The following is a 19,536-nucleotide window of genomic DNA, read 5'->3' on the forward strand; positions in this document are numbered from 1 at the left end:
TCACTAACTTCTTTCTTTTACAATTGCAGTGAAGACCACTCTCCTGAAAATCAGGAGAGTCTGAAGTACGAACAAGAATTTAGAAGAAACCTACTCTTTCCGTGAAAAAAAGTAAGTACAATACTAATATAATGTTCTAACTGTTACTCAAACACACTAGCATTTTAGTATTGTAGAACAAACATGCTTATTAACCCTTTACTCTTAGATGTAGTATTAGTGCTTCCCCTTGCCAGCTGCTTACTTAATATTGTCATCTGAAGCCAGGTATAGTAACACACAAATAAAAGAATAGCCTTGCCAATTTGATGTAGCTGGCCATTGCACAATCACACACCACCACAATCATCCTTACCATCATACTCAGACACTCATATACACAAAGCATGCAAACACTGCACAACAGCCCAACCCACACTTTCTTTTTTTCTCTAACAGACCCCACAGAATGTCTACCAAAAAACAACTCTGTAGAAAGCAAGGCAGAAGTAGAGGAAATCAAAATAAAAGTGTCCAAAATAAGCATCCATCTCTAGCAGATTTTGGACAAAAAGTTCAAACAAATCAGCTAATACAGTCATTAAGCAAAACAAAACAAGCTTCCAGTAAAGAAACGTTGCCTCCTCTTTCAAAATGTAAAAGAAAACAGAAAGTGATTAATAAGACTTCAGGTACCACTACTGCTAATGCTGCACCTATAAATCTTCATGTACTGGCAAGTAACCATACCAAAACATTTTTCAGAATCTTATAAAAACAGGAGCAAAATCATGCACAACCCTTAAAACCTACCACAGAAAATTAATCCTAGAAGCTCTCATAGAAAGTGCAATCCTTCTCAAAAGGAGTTTATTTATTTTAGTTTTAAAGAGAATGAAACCACTAACAGAACTAACTACTAAACTAAAGAAAAGACTTCTCAATGAACGGAATATCAACAAATATAGCTTCTTAAACATCTGTGGAGGTGAATGGAGTCACACCATGAGCATACAACCATATTTTAATGAAGAAGCATATAAACAAAAGCAAACAAACCCAATTGTCATACATAGCAGTGGACGAGGGTATGAAAGACTTAATAACACCATTATGGAACAAGAAACTCTGCTCACAAAAATATCCCCAGAAACTCAGTATCACCTCTCCATTCTACTGAACCAAAACGTCCAGTCTACAAATGGCCGTGCACATGAATGTGTAACATTGCTAAAAAATCTTTCAAATCTTTACGCCAGTTCCTCAATCAGTATGTAAAAGCAAAGAAAAAAAAATCAAAATGAAACTACTACAAAATATGGATGCCTGTCCAGTGCGCAAATACATAGGACTATAAGGACATTCATTAGCCTGCATTTCAGGATCTATTTACAAAAACACCTTCCATCATATCAAAATGATATCAACAAATCATTCAACTATATGAAATCTGGTCCATAAACTCTACTATGGTAAAAGTCCTGCTTTAGCACTAGCCAATTTAAATAACAATCTTCTACATGGTACAGCCAAACAACTACTTGAAGAAATAGAGGATATCAGAGAAAATATTTTGGAAGTGAAAGCCACTTACAAAATGCATTAGCTTTACAACAAACTAGCAACTACTGTGCAAATAGCAACCTTCTATTAAACACATACAAAAATGAAATACTAAAGTTTAAAAGTACCTTCAGTGAAGTACCAAACTATGTGTGTGTGTGTTGCCGCAGGACTTTTTTATAAAAGTAGCAAAAAACTGTAGACATAACATACAAAATAGAAGACAATGACGATTCCAAATGGTTCCAATTAGCTCTCTACCTTATGGCAGAAAACAAATACAAAATTACCGACCCCTTAATACTTTGCAATTACTGAACTGCAAAACTTGACAACAACCAAACACCTTCACGTGCTACCACAAATACTTGACAACTACCAAAACCCCTGCAACAACTAAACTTATATTAGAGCATTATTAAATGCACCCATTTCAAGCAATAACACGCCTTCAACCAAAAACAGCAAAATTACCTCCCTCTAAATTAGTGAAAGTCATTCGTGGCAAAGTAGTTTATTTACCATTAGATCTCAAAGAAACCGTACAAACTCTCGGAGTGCAACATCCAATAGATCAATCTTTAATTATCTTAGTAAATGTCGTACCTACAAAAGACAAAAAAAATGGCAACAACTCGTGGATTTACATAAAGTTAGACAAACCCTGCAATATCTAAAAAAACAGCAATGAATACTACAAAGAAATTAATATTGAAGAAAACCTGAGAGAAACCATTGAAATAATTCAAGAGTCACCAGAAACTGGTCAATTTCAACTTCTAAATCCTGCTACAGAATCCAATATTTTAGACTATTATACAATTCACCCTTTACACTCTAAAGACACTATAGATGATGCACTGGAAATGTACCCAATGTGACAAGCCAAAAGATCTCCAATCAGCATATGGGAAAAAAGTATAGAAGCACGGGCCTTTCCTCTGCTCTTTCGTACTGGAAAAGGAGGAAGGTACGATGATAGTCCCACACAGATAACAGCATCAGAATATCGCTCTTCACAAATGTATTCTGGCGACCCCAGATTCAGACAAAATGTGGAATACATATTCCACCCTCTCTTTGAAAGTGAACTAGCAACTCTATGCAACGGAGTTGCACACACATTAAAATCAGGTACCCATTTTCAAAATATGTCAGCTATGCAATTATTACAAAAAGTGCAAGAAAAAGATGAGGTTTTACAGTCAAGTATTACAAATCTTTTAGCAACCATGCGTGGTACAAAAGAATACTGGTTACAACGTTATGGAGATGTACGCTGTATGATAGGAAACCTTTGCCCACCCACTTGGTTTGTTACATTAAGTTGTGCAGAATATGCATGGGAAGATTTACATGATTTCCTACGCATAGCAAACAAAAACAAAACAAACATAGATATAAAAACACCAGGAGAACTCTGCTCTCTAGATCCTGTAAATGTATCAAGATATTTCCATCATTGCTTCATTGCTATGCTACACTTTATTTGTAATAAGACTGTTCCTTCCCTCTGAGAAGTTCAACACTTCTTTTGGAGAATAGAATACCAAGCCAGAGGAGCACCACACATCTACATGTTATTATGGATTAAAGATGCTCCTAAATTTGGTCACGACAGTTCATCCAAAAATGTGTCACTTGTGAAATCCCTTCACAAACAACACATAATGACCTTCATGCACAAATTTTATTATTTCAAAGACACAAATGTGGGAAATACTGTTGTCGCAAATATAAAAAAAGGGAAATACTACACCAAATGCTGCTTTGGTTTCCCTAGACCAGTTTCAGCAACAGGTCAAGTAAACAACTTCATGTCTTCAATCAGACATAGGGCCTCATTACACGGAAGGCGGTAATGGTTAACGGCCACCGTTAATGGTAACGGTGACCGTTAACCATTACCGCCTTACTACGAGGTCCCTTAGCGGGTTGGTGCTTTAACGCCTGCTTTTTGCAGGCGTTAAAAACCAACCCGCTAAGGGACCTCGGAGCTAATTACGGCACTGCAAAATTGTGGTGCCGTAATTAGCGCCTTCCCCATTCCCATAGAGCCCTATGGGGCAGAAATGGGAATGGGGAAAGGCAATGGCGGAAGAGGGATTTACCGCCCCTCCAACCTTGGAATGGGGCGGTAAATCCCCTTTCCGCCAAGGCGGTGCCAGTATTTTACCGGCATGAGCCATGGCGCTAATAGCGCCATGGCTCACCGCCTTCCGTGTAATGAGGCCCATAGTGTCAAAGGTAAATCACCTAAGAACACATATTACATAAAAAGAACAGAAGAATCAAAATACATGAATGATTACAATGCAATAATTGCCCTCCTATGGAATGCAAACATAGATGTGCAGTACATGCAGACAATTCCACTGCAGTTGCACGATATGTCACAGCCTACTTAACAAAAGCAGAGAACACAGAATTCAGGACCTCTGGGATGACATATCATCTGACAAAACACTATTACAGAAATTGTACAGTTTAGGCATAACAATGCTCTCTCATAGAGAATGTGGCTGCTATGAAGCTGCAGACCGTTTAACCGGTATTGCCTTGTATGGAAAATCTGACAATATAGTATGGCTAAGTCTTGGTCCTGCTAAATCTAGAAAAAGAGTTCTCAAATCATATGAGGACATAGAAACAATAGCCAAAAATGATCCCAACAGCCAAGACATTTTGAAAAACAATTTACTGGACACATACTACCCAAACAGGCGTACCACTTTGGAAAACATGTGTCTCTACCACGTAGCCCAAAACTTCACATACAAAAATAATATTGAACCAGATGAAAAGAAAGGTAGATACAGAGTTGGAAATTATTGTATTGTATTATATTGTATTGTATTTATTCTTATGAAGTGCTTTTATACCAAAAGCGCTATACAGTTACAACAGGGTACATTTAACATAACAAAAATTGTAACAACAGAAGCAAATTACAAACATGAATCAGTCACCAAAAACAGAATGTAGAGCAATTATTCGGAAGGGGAAGGGGAGAGGAGGGGGGGCTGGGAAGAATAGGGAGGGAAGGTGGGAGGAGGTTGGAAGGAGGGGGTGGAAGAGGATAAGGGGGAGGAGGGGAAAGGGGGTAGGAGAGGGGGTGTGAGAGTAGGGGGGGTGTCATGGTGGGAAATGGAGAAGGAGAAATTTGAGGGAGGTGCAGAAAGAGGAAAGGGTAGGAGAGAGCAGATAGAGAGAGGCAAGGATTTCCAGTGGAGGGGGGCTAGGAGTTGGAAGGAGTGGAAACAGAAGGAGGCACAGGGGGAGGGAGGAACAGTGAGGAGGAAGTGGTCAGCGGAACGAAGGGAACGAGAGGGTGTGTAAAATGAGAGAAGGGAAGAGAGATAAGGGGTGCAAGATCGTGGAGAGATTTGAACACTAGACAGAGGAAGTGAAATTTAAGTTGAGAATGAAAGGGGAGCCAGCCAATGGAGGAAAGGGAAACAGAGATGGAGTCACGGGGGAGAGGAGACAGAGAGTACGGATGGCAGAGTGATAAATAGATTTGAGGGGGACAAGATGTGAAGTAGGAAGGCCAAAAAGTAAGGAGGAGCAGTAGAAGAGGTGAGAAAAGATAAGGGAGGAGATTAGGAGTTTAGTAGAATGAAAAGTAAGAGAGGGGTGAACTTTGTGAATATTGTAGAGGTGGTAGCGACAAGAACAAGAGGTGAGAGAGATATGGTAGGAAAAAGTGAGAGAAGAGTCAAAGTGAAAGCCGAGGTTATGAACGTGGGGGGAGAAAGTGAGATTAGAAGGAGGAAAATTAATGAAAGAGGGAGGAGAGGGAGGGGGAAGGGAGTTGGAAGAGAAGAAAACTACTTCGGTTTTGTCAGAGTTAAGGGAAAGAAAGCAGGAAGCCATCCAGTTATGAAGTCAGCTTAGTGAAACTTACCAAACGCAGCTTAATTAAACATATCAAATTGTCAATAAAAACTCCTCAACATAAAGAACTGTATTACATGTCCCTGCTACAACTTTTTAAACCATGGAGAAAAGAAGAGTTACTAGATACACATGACTCCTATGAACACGCTTTCAAAGCAAATGAAAGCACTATAACAGACGTAAACTTTACATTGTACCAAACAATGTTGCACAATGAACAGCAACACGAAGAAGAACTGCAGGCCCGACTAGAAGTGGACACTCCCGACAGTAGTCAACCTTCTGTAACAGGAAGCCAAGAACCACGTGAACAGCCACTAATAGCAAATGAGGCATAATTAGCCGTGCCAGAAGTAGAAAACACCATGTGTCAGTATGAACATGCTACAGAAGACTTTGCTGTACTGAAATCACTACTGAAAAATGAGCAGTGTAGCATTTTCCAAGAAATAACAAAACAAACTGAACATGGTGTGCAACATGAAAATAAAAACTGTACCTACCAAAACTACAAACCTATACTGCTATACGTGAGTGGTGAAGCTGGTTCAGGCAAAACATTCTTAATCAAAATCATTAGCAAGTTCCTCGAACAATTGACAAACAACAAACTGTCAGCTGTTGTAACTGCCCCCACAGGTTAGCTGCCTACAACATAGGTGGTGTCACTTTACACCGATTACAATTCCTTCCATTAGAACACCAAAATAAATTAGACTATTACAAACTTTCCACAGAAAATGCAATGGAACTACGCAGAGTTTTCAAACAAATGAAAAAGCTGCTAATAGATGAGGTGAGCATGGTCTTGTTATGCTTGAACTAAAATGGCGCTGGTGCGCAGTGCATTCTGGGAGCACTTGGAGCCATGATGGATATTTACTTCATGCCGCAGTGAATAGCTGCACACATTTTGCTGAGTGTTAGATTCACTGTGCTGAGGAAAACATGCTTTCCAAACCTGGTATGCGGTCAAGGACATTTTTGCTGGGAAAGCTAACTTTGTTATGGTTTGTTACGAGTGTGTTTTTAGAGGAGGGAGGCACTCTGCTCCTTGAAGGTGGCTGTCGATTGACCCAGCTGGCAACCGACGGCTGCTCATCAATTGCACAAGTGCCATTTCCAGAAGGTTCAAAAACTGCCACCCCTTTTCGGAGTGTGTATATATGCGGAAACCCGGAGGTGGTCAGGTGAGACTTCAGCCGGAGGAGGACGCTTACATCCGGCACTCCTGTGAGCTGTGGTGCTCTCGGCCTGGCTGTTCCCGGGGTCTTACAGCCGCTTCTGGGCGAGATGAGGAATCCAGTTACGCTCACAGTGATGTATTTCCTTTTGAATTCTTTGCTTCTTCTGTGATTTATGTCTATGTTATTTCTGTGAGTTATTTCTATGTTATCACTGGTTGCTTCTAAACTTTGAATAAATAGCCGTATAAGTGCTGATTATCTTCTAAGAGTGTGTGGCTGCGAGTTATTGTGTCTTTCTGCGTTCAAAGTATTGGCTCTATAATTGCATTGGTGATTTATGTTTTTCCGTGCACTCTGGGGAGAGCAATACATTTTTGGCGTCACGAACAGGATACTTGTGATGAGTCGTTCCGAGTATTCAAGAATCTGTTTGAACGTAGATAGGATTCGGTTGTCTTGCAAGTGAAGTTTTTGAGTAGTGAAGTTTTTTTTCCTTGCCGGTGTGTGCGTGCCTGTGGGAGTGATTTCAGTGTGGAGAGAAAAAATATATAGATATAAAGAGGTTTTGTTTTGTTTGCGATAATGAGTAGTTTGTTCAGGAAGAAGAGCGTTACCGCTGGTGGTGACTGTTCTGATGTTGTTATTCCAGGCTGGACTAAGAGTCCATATGATAAGTTGGCCCAGGTGTGGGCATGTGTTGCAGGTCTAAGTGAAACATGGGATCAAGGATTGGGAGATGCTGATCCGTCTGATGTAATGGCATGCTTGCAACAAGTTCCAGTAGAACGTGGCAGAGAATGTGCGGCATTAGGTAGGTGAGGTTGGGTTCTTTTGCATGCTTATAGGAAAATACATCAAATGAAGGTGGAAATGAAAAACAAGGTTTTGCGATTAGAAAGAGAGCTGGCTGCAGAAAGGCAGACTGTGTTAATTCAGCAGATTCAAATGAAACTGTTTAAAGATACGGCTGACACATATCAGGCTGTGGCCGAGAGGGCAGCAGTCAGAGTAGCCCGATATAAGTATAGGAAAAGACGGGGAGGGGTCAACAAAAGAAAGGTGGCAGCTGTAATCGCTACCACTGATGTGGACTGGTATCCGGATAAGTGGGATGGTGATATTTTTGATTCAACCAGTCTAGAAAGTAGTTCCGCAAATGAGTCTGACCCCAAAATGGAAGTGAAACAAAAAATAGTGGCGGCTAAGCCCGTTAGAAGACGGCGAGCCGGACCCCACCCGCAGAATCCTGCTGGCGGGATGGTGGATTTAACCATGTTGGAGGATTACACACAGCAGGAGGTTGGGGAAATTATTACCCGTTTGAGGCAAAAATCAGGTGAAGCTTTATTGACATGGATGGTGAGATTACTAGATGGGGGTGCTGCAGGGTTGTTGGTAGATTCTACGGATTCACCGCGTTTTTTACCCCTGTCAATTGAGACCAATGTACAGGAGGTCTTAAGGGCAGGACCGCCCCCTGATGCAAATGGTCAAGATACACAGGTGTCATTGTTGCACCTGATAGCCCAAGCATGTATCCGTAAATACCCCATTATCACAGATTGGCCTAGCGAAGAAACGAAGCGGTATACATTGAGAGAAGCAATTCAAAAAGTCAGAGAGCATGCTATGAAAGAGGCTATTCATATAGATGCTCCTGATCACATGGGAGCCGTGCCGCTCTCAGTTTCAACTCGAAACATGGTGATTAGAACCGCGCCACTCACATACAAACGTGTCATTATGACTTTGCTCGTAGGTATGACGGACAAAGCTACTGATGAGGTAGCGGATGCCATTTTGCAACTTGCAGATTTAGGGGAGTGGATTAAGAGCGATAACAAGCCACGGGAGAGAGAGGGGCATAGTGAGAGAAGAACCGAAGGCAGGCAGCAAGATAGCAGAGACTCCCGAGTGTCCCGAAAAGACATGTTTTTGGCTTTGTTAAAAGATGGTGTGCCACACGAAGAAATTGATGGCATTGAAACCAGAGTAATGTATGAATTATACAAAAAACGAGAACTTGCAGCCAAAGAGCGCTATGAACAGGTTAAGAAACAGGTAGTCACCACGCCACAGGGGGACACCTCACCTTCTGCTCCCCCTGCAGAAGAACAAGACGAAGGGTCTATGGGGACACCTTCCCAGTAACAGCCAACATACGCTGATTTGAGAAAGGTGGTGAGTGCAATGTTAGAGGCGGAGTCGAGTCACACTCATTCGAAGTTTGACTAGGGCTTTGGCCAAGCTCCGGCAGCGTCTGCCCACATAAAAGTTGATAGGCGGCCTCATGTTGATGTTAAGATTTTTTGGGGGCCAAGAAATACACAAGGGGGGCGAGCATTGATAGACACCGGGCGGAGGCCTCTTTGATTCATGGCAATCCAACATGATTTAAAAGCAAACAGTTTACTATTACAGGTCTAGGGGGAAAGGAGACCCCCGCAGTACAAACGAAAGTGGAGTTGAAAATAGGCAATTTGAATAGGCAGAAATACCAAGTGTTGATTGTCCCGATACCTGAATATATAATTGGCTTTGACATTTTGGAAGGGTTAACCTTGGGACTTGGCAGTAAAACGTACCAGTTTGGGGTGAGTGCATTGATCTGTACACCCATTACCGTAGGCAAATTGAAGATGCCCCCAGTGCAAGTGCCGGTGGCAACCAAGCGGGTAGCAATGAAACAATACTGCATTCCTGCGGGGCACAAGGAAATTTCAGACACCATCAAAGAGTACGTGGACGCGGGTGTATTACGCCCTATTACCACCGCATGGAACAATCCTCTCTGGCCTATTAAAAAGGGAGATGGGTCGTGGAGGATGACAGTGGATTACCAGGAGTTGAATAAACACACTCCTCCCTTAGTGCCCGCCCAGATGCCATTACCTTGATTGAGAATGTCCAAAAGTTTGAGGGGACTTGGTATGCAGTGATCGATTTAGCCAATGCATTTTTCTCTGTGCCAATTGCTGAAGAGTGTCAAGAGCAGTTTGCATTTTCGTGGAGTGGACGTCAGTACACTTTCATGAGGCTACCTCTGGTGTACATAGATAGCCCGACTATCTGTCACCGTCTGGTGGCAGAGCACTTAGACAAGATACTGTGTAAACCTGACATACAAATCTCTCATTACATTGATGATATTTTGATTCAGGGCAAGGATGAGCACAGTGTGCGAAGTCAGTTAGATGTCATTATGGAAGGATTGAAGAAGAAGGGTGGGAGATTAACTAAGTAAAATTCAAGGTCGAGCTAAAACAGTGATATTCCTAGGGATTCAGTGGCATCATGGGCATCGAGAAATGGTGCCAAAACCCGACAGAAAATACTTGAATTCACAACTCCAATGAACAAAAAGCAAGCTCAGCAGTTTATAGGGCTGTTTGGGTTTTGGAGACAGCACATTCCCCATTTAGGGCAGATATTGGCCCCCCTCTACAAGGTGACACGAAAGAAATATGAATTTCAGTGGGGGGAGGAGCAACAGAAAGCCTTTGAGCTGGCGAAAGACACCGTACAGCAGGTGCTTGATTTATGGTCATTGAAGGAAGGCGAAGTGGAATTAAAAGTGTCTGTGCAAGACAAATATGCTAACTGGAGTGTGTGGCAGAAACAAGACAGGAAATGTGTGCCATTGGGGTTTTGGAGTTATAAGTTGCCCGATGCTGGTAACTCATACATTCCGTTTGAGAAGCAATTGCTGGCGTGTTATTGGGCCCTTGTTGATACCGAGCAAATGACGGTGGACCATGATGTATTAATGAGACCAGAAATACCAATCATGCAATGGGTACTGAGCTCTCCTAAAACGCATAGAATAGGACATGCTCAAGAAGCTAGCATAATTAAATGGAAATGGTATATTCAAGACAGAGCCAAATCAGGGAAGGGTGGAGTGGCAAAATTACATGAGCAAGTAGCCAACATACCGCCCTCAGATTACATACCACCGGAAGTTCCTGAAAAACGTGAGTCTCCCGTGAAATAAGGAGTACCTTACAGCGATTTGACCGTGGAGCAAACAGAGCATGCTTGGTTCACGGATGGTTCAGCTCGATATGTGGGAACTGAGCAGTACTGGAAAGCAGTGTCGTACAATCCCAACACAAAAAAGATGTTGACAACGACAGGGAAAGGGAAGAGCAGTCAGTTTGCAGAGCTTTACGCAGTTTACCAAGCACTGAAACAAGAGACCCCTGGTCAATGTTATGTGTACACAGATTCATGGTCAGTGGCGAATGGATTGGCAAAAGAATGGGTGGAAGATTCATTCAAAAGAGTTGTGGGGAAAAGAACTGTGGCAAGATATTGCAGAAATGTTATTACAAAGTGAAGTTACTGTATATCATGTGGACGCGCATTGTGCCACAGACTCATTAGAACGTTGGTTTAATTCTGTTGCAGACAAACACACCAAGATTTCATCTATGGATGCAGAGGCTAAGGAAGACCATTTGGAGGGTTTGGCCAAATGGGCCCATCAGAAATGTGGGCACCTTGGAGAAAAGGCTACTATCAGGTGGGCACAAGCTTGAGGAATCAATTTTCCTTTAGAAGTAGTGAAAACGATCATTTTGCAATGTCCAGTGTGCCAACACCAACTGCATAGACCTATCCCTCAGATTGTTCGAGGTACATTGCGAAGAGGAAAATTACCAGGTCAAATTTGGCAGATTGATTATATCGGTCCCATGCCAATCAGTAGAGGTTGTCAGTATGCATGCACTATTGTGGATACATACTCAGGATATTTGATGGTTTTGCCGTGCAAACGTGCAACACAACTGAACACCATCAGGTTGTTAGATCAGATCATACTACATTATGGAGTGCCTTTGCAGATTCAAAGTGACAATGGGTCACATTTCAAAGGCAAATCAATCCAGGAGTATTGTCAGGAAAAGAGCATTGAGTGGTTGTATCACGTACCTTATTATCCTGCTGCTTCAGGGTTAATTGAACGAATGAATGGGTTATTGAAAGAACAGTTGCGCAAATCTGGAGACAGCAATTTGGCAGGCTGGCGTGATCGTGTATTTGATGCGGTGCAAGTATTAAACAATAGACCTGTGAATGAGCATGAAACTCCTTTGATGCGATTAATGACTCCTACTTTACAGGTTCAACCCAATTCAGTCAGAGAAACACTATTGTACTGGGAAATTACTCTGGGTTCTTTAGCTCCCTATCCCTATCGAGCAACTCCAGAGTCAGCAGGGGTAGACTTGCATTCCAATGAAGAAATCAGATTAGACCCGAGAGGGATGGTTGTAATTGAAACAGGGATTGGAGTACAAATTCCCCCAGAGCATATGGGATGGATTGCCCCTAGATCTGGCCTAGCATTGAAGGGAGTTCAAGTGTTGGGAGGGGTAATTGATGCTGATTACTAGGGCGAGATTAAAGTCATCCTAATGAATAGTGGGGACTAATTGTTATCAATCCACAAGGGTGATCGAGTGGCCCAATTGATCATTATTCCTATTAAGTTGTCCATGATTAAGAAGGGGGAGCCTCCTACAGTGTTAACTACCCGTGGGGATCGCGGTTTTGGCTCTTCAGACAGTATGGTACCGGGTGCAAAGGTGTGGGTGGAAAAGCCAAGTGGCCCACCAGTGCCCGCAGATGTCATTGCATCAGGCAAAGATCAAGTAGTTTTAGTCATGGAGCCTGGTAGAAAGAAATGGCAATGTGTGCCCGGAAACAAATGTTACCTGAGAGAGTGATGTACAACACTAATATCTCTTTTCTGGGTTTGCCTTGTAGATCCTGTGTCTGGCTGGTGTAATTGTGGTACTAAATGGACTCAATTTGGGAGAGTTAAACAGCATGCTGCTACCAACAAAAAATGTCACATCTGTGCCAGTGATCAAGGGGATACTGATAGTGATGAATAATGTTGTCCCAAAGCAGCCTTATGCCGATGCCGAAAAGCCAGCCAGACCGAAGACATGGATTCGTGAAATGCGGCAAACACGTCAGGAGCAAGTGAAAACAACCTTGATGCCAGTCATGAGAGAAGCATTTTCAGGACGGCGAAAACATTCTCCTATGATCACCCAGACAGAGAATATGTGGATATATCTGGCACAGCAGGTGCTCAACATATCACACTTCTGTCCTACTGATGTGCCCAATGCTGAAGCTTTACTGACTACGTGTTTAGTAGCAGTGCCAACGCCTGTTCCGGTTTTAAAGCATATCTTCAGCGTCACACACAATGCTTCTTTGGTTCAAGATTCGGATATTAGGCAATCTTTTTCCGTTTATGAGTACTGTAGGTTCTGCAAGAAACCGATCGCAAATGGAGAAATTTGACACGTGTTATTACTTATAATATAACCCAAGGTGATGTATGTTATTTCATGACATGCAATGCACAAGAAATTGGCAAATGCCAACAGATCTATTTAACAAAACAGCACAATCACACAATGTTTGAGAGACGACTGTGTTCGCGAGTGCCACGCACATGCACCAGTGTAAATAATACTATGACTTGTAATCATACAGTGATAGCTGCCAGTCATTTGAATCATGTGAAACTTGCAACAGGATGGCTCTTTTCATGTGGCAACATCACATACACTTATATTCCAGCTAACATTTCCGGAGGTCCATGTGCTTTAACTCGATTAGGACTAATGATGTTTCCTTTACACCCAGCGATAACTCGAGTAAACGGTCAACTTTCGAATCTGTGGGTCTATCTCCTGATTGTGATTCACATGTACACTTGTTATCAGAAGCTGAGGTTCTAGCATTAACCCTTTCCTTAGTGGGAGTTTGGGGTTTAGCTGCTGGGGGTTACAAATCTTTGATGAAATTAGCATGTTTAGTAGTCAAAAGCCTTAATCATACTTCTCAGGCATTAAAAGAATTACTCCTTGATAGTCAAGTTATTAGAAAAGCAACTTTGCAGAACAGAGCTGCTGTTGACTATCTATTGCTAAATCTATTGCATAATTTAGGGTGTAACGCATTTGAAGGTATGTGTTGTTTTAATCTAAGTGACCATTCACGATCTATTGAAAGTCATATTCGAGGTTTGAGCGATCTCATTTCTCAAGTGTCTCAAGATTGTACTGGGAATTGGTGGGATTGGTTATTTTCATGGATACCTGATATTGGGGGTACACTAAGTTACGCGTTTGCTTGCATTTTCATTATATTGGCTATCATAATAGCTTGTTGTTGTTGTATTAAATGTATTCCCAATTTAGTTTTAATGTTCCACAGGTTTCAGAGACCGGCTCCTTGGCCACCGGGCTATGGAAGGTAAATATCCAAGGGTGGAATTGTTATGCTTGAACTAAAATGGCGCTGGTGCGCAGTGCATTCTGGGAGAGCTCAGAGCCATGATGGATATTTACTTCATGCCGCAGTGAAAAGCTGCACACATTTTGCTGAGTGTTAGATTCACGGTGCTGAGGAAAACATGCTTTCCAAACCTGGTATGCGGTCAAGGACATTTTTGCTGGGAAAGCTAACTTTGTTATGGTTTGTTACGAGCGTGTTTTTAGAGGAGGGAGGCACTCTGCTCCTTAAGGGTGGCTGTCGATTGACCCAGCTGGCAACCGACGGCTGCTCATCAACTGCGCAAGTACCATTTCCAGAAGGTTCGAGAACTGCCACCCCTTTTTGGAGTGTGTATATATGCGGAAACCCGGAGGTGGTCAGGTGAGATTTCAGCCGGAGGAGGACGCTTACGTCCGGCACTCCTGTGAGCTGTGGTGCTCTCGGCCTGGTTGTTCCCGGGGTCTTCCAGCGGCTTCTGGGCGAAATGAGGAATCCAGTTACGCTCACGGTGATGTATTTCCTTTTGAATTCTTTGCTTCTTCTGTGATTTATGTCTATGTTATTTCTGTGAGTTATTTCTATGTTATCACTGGTTGCTTCTAAACTTTTAATAAATAGCCGTATAAGTGCTGATTATCTTCTAAGAGTGTGTGGTTGCGAGGTATTGCGTCTTTCTGCGTTCAAAGTATTGGCTCTATAATTGCATTGGTGATTTATGTTTTTCCGTGCACTCTGGGGAAAGCAATACAACATCTAAACTACTAGGAACTTTCCTTCAGGGAAAAATGTCATGTTTGAAAGATAGTGGGTCCACAGAGTTCATGTACATGACAGTGTAGGGCAGTTAGTGTAAATCTGTAACATTACAAAACTTTTTATATCGCAGCAAAAGACCTCTGTCACAAATGCTTTGTCCTGTTTTGCTTTTGTCATTGTGATGCAGCTGACATGCTTTAAAAGTAATGAAGCTCAATTGATCTGGCAGGTAAAACAAAATAAAAGACCCTGCCATCCACTTTCACAAGCGGTGTAAAAGATGCATTCACTCGTAACAATCTTTTCACTCATACAACTGTCTGCATGCAGTCCTTTACTGGGGATCCCCCACCCACCATAAATAAAGAGCAAGCAGTGGCAATGACAACAGTTTTGGCATATTTATAGGCATTGTATATCCATTTGCCAAGCACAGCCATACTGGTACTACCTATCAATAACACAGCAACAGCTGGCAAATGGTGTCAGTACCTGGACATATTATATTGTCTGGCAAACGGCATGTTAATGCCTATAAAAGAGCCAAAGTTGGTGGCTTTTCCAGAGCTTATTTTAACAAGGATTTAGTGCCTGGAATAGATTAAAGGATGTGCCCATTTGTTTATAAATCAAGTGACTGTAGGCACATTTGGTTAAGGCATATGTATTATATTGAGATCCAATGTACAGCTCACATTATGCTAGTAGCTCTCAGAGGACTGTTTGGATTAAACAACAGCAGCCCAGATAAGCCCATCGTTTGATTTTACTGAGCAATAGAGCTAGCTCAAAGTGATCCCGGGAGAATGTGTTTTGCGCATTGAGAGGAGCGTAGTCAGTGTGAATGACCAGAGGGATGTTGGAATGGAAATGAGTCTATCCCACCCCCATAGGCGCTTTAAGGTGAGGCACATCCTGTATGAAGTCATGTAGTCTACAAGGGGGGAGAGAACCGCACTGTGAAACTCAGCACAAATTTTATATTGTGAGAGCGATAGCTGCATAGTGGGTGCATAGAAAGAAACACAATTTTGTAGTTGTGGTGGATGCATAGCTTGACAGGGCCGCACGGCACAACTTAAGCTCCCTGGAAGGACTCGACTAGGCCCATACCATTAAGACGAGATGAGTTTGCATAGCCAGTTCTCACAGAAGCTTCCCCTTGTCCCTTCATTGTTACAATTACTTAGTATCACTGGGAGGAATGCGCGCTGCAAGGCCGTGAGACAACACCAGGCTCCTCACAGTGCCCATTCATCACAGTCAATCTGCCAACAGACTTCTAACCCACCACCCAACCTACACAGAGTCATGGCCCACACCACTGACCCGATCCCCACACCAATGCATTCTATTATAGTGAGTGATCCCAGTCATAAACCAAATGGCCATAAAAGATCCAAGCATGTGCGACTGTTTCACCTCTCCACATAAATACGGACTTTGTAGCACGAAGGTACAGGGAAGGATAAATTATAGATCAAAAGGAGGGAGGAGGCCTTGGGTGCAAGAGGTACGGTATCATCAAAACACAGAGGGCCTCATTACAACTCAGGCGTTAAGGGTTAACGCCACCGTTAACCCTTAACGCCTGATTCTGATTTTAACGCCTGCTTTTAGCAGGCGTTAAAATCCATGGCGCTAACCTGCCATGGTGCTAATTACGCCGCCGTAATTTACGGCGGCGTAATTAGCGCCTTCCCCACTCCCATTATGCCCTATGGGGCAAAAATGGGAATGGGGAAGGGAAAATGGGAAATGGGGATTTACCGCCCCACTCACCTTGGAATGGGGCGGTAAATCCGCCATCCACCATGGTGTAAACGGAGTTTACACCATGGTGGTAAAGTTGGTGCACTTAGCACCAAGGTTGTAATGAGGCCCAGAAAGTGTGGGTCAGTATGACTGTATTTCTTCCTCCCTTCCCCCTGGGACTAGTCTTTGAGACTCCCAGGTGCATGCCACAGTGATGTAGTAATAGGCTTAGTGTATCATAGCAGCTTTTGATAATGTAACTCATGAGAGACCTAACATTCACTCTGTGGAGAGATACACCCAGCTGACCTACATGGGGACCGGGACCGACAGACGGTGGAGAAGTGAACCAATTGTAGCCTGGCACCCCCTATGGAGCAGGCCCATGTATATGGTCTTGCCAATCAGTGATGCCAGTTTTTACTGTATACAAATGATGTTTTCTCCCCTTTTAAACCGCTGCTTGTACTAAGTGAAAAAATAAAGCACTTTGACATAACACAAAATTATAAACAACATTTTAAAATCAAAAAACAAATAAGCCATTACCATATCCGATGTAGGGTCGGCATAGACCCCAAATCAGGAAAAATAATTAGTAGAAAACAGTAAACATGATTAGAGATTGTTGTGGTAGGCAAACAACCATGGGTAAGTCTAAATAGTGGCTAATACGCCTGTGATAAATAGTAATAATAATCAAGTTGGAATATTTACCCAGAGTTCCTTGTCCAATTAGGATGAGCTGTAGATTAAGTAATCATAAAAGAGTATTACATGAAGGATAAGTACCGAACCATTTAAAGAACAGCTAATAATTGTGACAAAAGTATTGGGCAATTCGCGCTTACCAATTCCTTGAAGTAAGGACGATTCTAATTATAATCACGATTTCTAAATCAAAAAACAATTAAGGTGTTGCTATAAGTATATGCATAAATTGTGCTTGTGTGGCATATTGTCAAAAAAGAACAATTAATTCTCTAAAAATTAGGAGAACGATTATTACCTGATAGCCAAATGCAATTGCAACTGCAAATTTGAATAACTGCGCCAATACCAGGGATTACAACGTTAATTACCAGTAATTAGATACAACCCAGTGGATGAAGTCCATCACAATTGTCCAAGTCAACGTGGCAGTTAATAACATGAGATAATGAAAGAGAGAAACACAGGGAAAGCCTAATTAGGTAAATTAACAATTGCCCATTGTAGCGAACAAAGCCTGTGCATAGGGAGCGTGTCGAAGTGTCTAACACCTTACTCACCAGCCTTCCGGCAGATGAATGATTAAAGAGAGAGCGCGAGAGCATTATCCCATGTTAATTTAAACCATGCTGAAACGCGGACCGTATGAGACGTAACAGTCTCTTGACGGCCGCCATCTTGCATGAGTGAGAAATGCTCAGCCTGCAAGGGGCGAAAAAACCAAACACTAAACGTAACTGTATATAAAGAGGAGATCCTCAAAGTAAAAATATTTGTAATTCTCACGGGTACCCCAATAGTTAGTGCAGTGTAAGAAAACCTGATTGACAGAAAAAGAAGGAGTGACAAGAAAGAGAAAAAAAGGCTGCAATTGACACGATTGTAAGTTTAAATGGGTAATTAATTAGGTAGCCCAATTCGATAATGAGCCAAATAAAAACCATGGTTGTGTGCCTACACACAACAAAAAGGATATCGCAAATAACTGCATAATAACAACATGTGCTCCCCGTAGATCACAGGAGAGCGACGAGCATGCATACCCAAAAACCAACATGGCAATTCAAATTGCAAGGTTAATTGTACAAATGTATATAAGAATAGTGCGTATGTGTCGCAATATGACAGATTGTTACATTCACAAACGGTGCTACATTTAAGACTTACATATTTCATGTAATGACAATACAGTGCAGTAATTAACAGAGGTAGGAATGCAAATCCAACCTTGAGTGTACATAATACATGTGTGTAAGCGACAGTCAATTTTATGAACAGGTTAGCATTCAAAACCACATCTAAGCTTCCATATTACGGGTGCTAACAATACAATGATATGGTGCACAGGAGTATTAATGCAAAGCATATATATATACAGAGCTCTAACCCTAATACAAACTTATAAAAATACATGAAATTCATGATCCGAATTTAAACCACGAGTCACCAATCTATGTTTGCAAATAAGTCTTGCCTCTAGTTGCCTGAGCCTGAGCTCCATGTTACCTTCTCGCTTAGATTAACAGATTTGAGCTAAGCCAATAAAGCGCATATCCTTAATATTGTCAAGTTGATGACACTTCTGCCAGTGCAGCGCTAATGGATATTTGGATTCTTGTTTGTGAAGTGTGGCAAAATGTTCTCGAATGCGGATCTTGAGGGGCCTAATAGTACTGCCTATATAAAATAGGCCACAAATGCAGATAATACAATATACTACAAATTTAGTATTGCAATTAATGAATGCCTTAATTACATGTTCCCGTTATACCAAAATCCACAAAGTCTGACTGAAATGTATGTTGACACATGTTGCAACTTCCACATTTGTGAAAACCGTTGCCCCGACCCTGGGCTAGCCATGTCTTGCCACAGGTTGATTGGGACATGAAGGATGGACAGAGAATGTTTTTCAGAGTGGGTGCTCTACTGAAAGTTATAGAAGGATTGGGTTCAAACCAATTGGCTAAATCATGATCAAGGTGTAGTAAATGCCAGTGACGTTTGAGGATGGCATAGACACTGTAATTATTCCTGTTGTACCGTGTGATGAGTCTAATTTTATTATAATGCTCGTTAGCAGAGATTGGTCTAGTCTTAGGTTTAAGCAGATCTGCTCTCTTCATGCTAGACACTTCCCGCTCAACTTTGGTCATTAATGACGACTTGTATCCACGTGTTGCAAATTGTCCATGAATAAAAGCTTTTTCGGCCACAAAATCCAGACGTGGACCCCTTGCTCACTGTTCTTAGAGAGGCGCAGCTTCACCTCACTGATGATGCCCAACAAGGCTGAAACACGTGTATGGGGTTGCTGTGGTACTCTTGTTCAGAGGAGAATTGCCTAGCATTTCGGTGCTGGACTGCCTCTGGGCAGGAC

The sequence above is a fragment of the Ambystoma mexicanum genome, chromosome 7q (genome assembly GCF_040938575.1).
Source record: "Ambystoma mexicanum isolate Mex_15411 chromosome 7q, UKY_AmexF1_1, whole genome shotgun sequence".
Classification (NCBI taxonomy): domain Eukaryota; kingdom Metazoa; phylum Chordata; class Amphibia; order Caudata; family Ambystomatidae; genus Ambystoma; species Ambystoma mexicanum.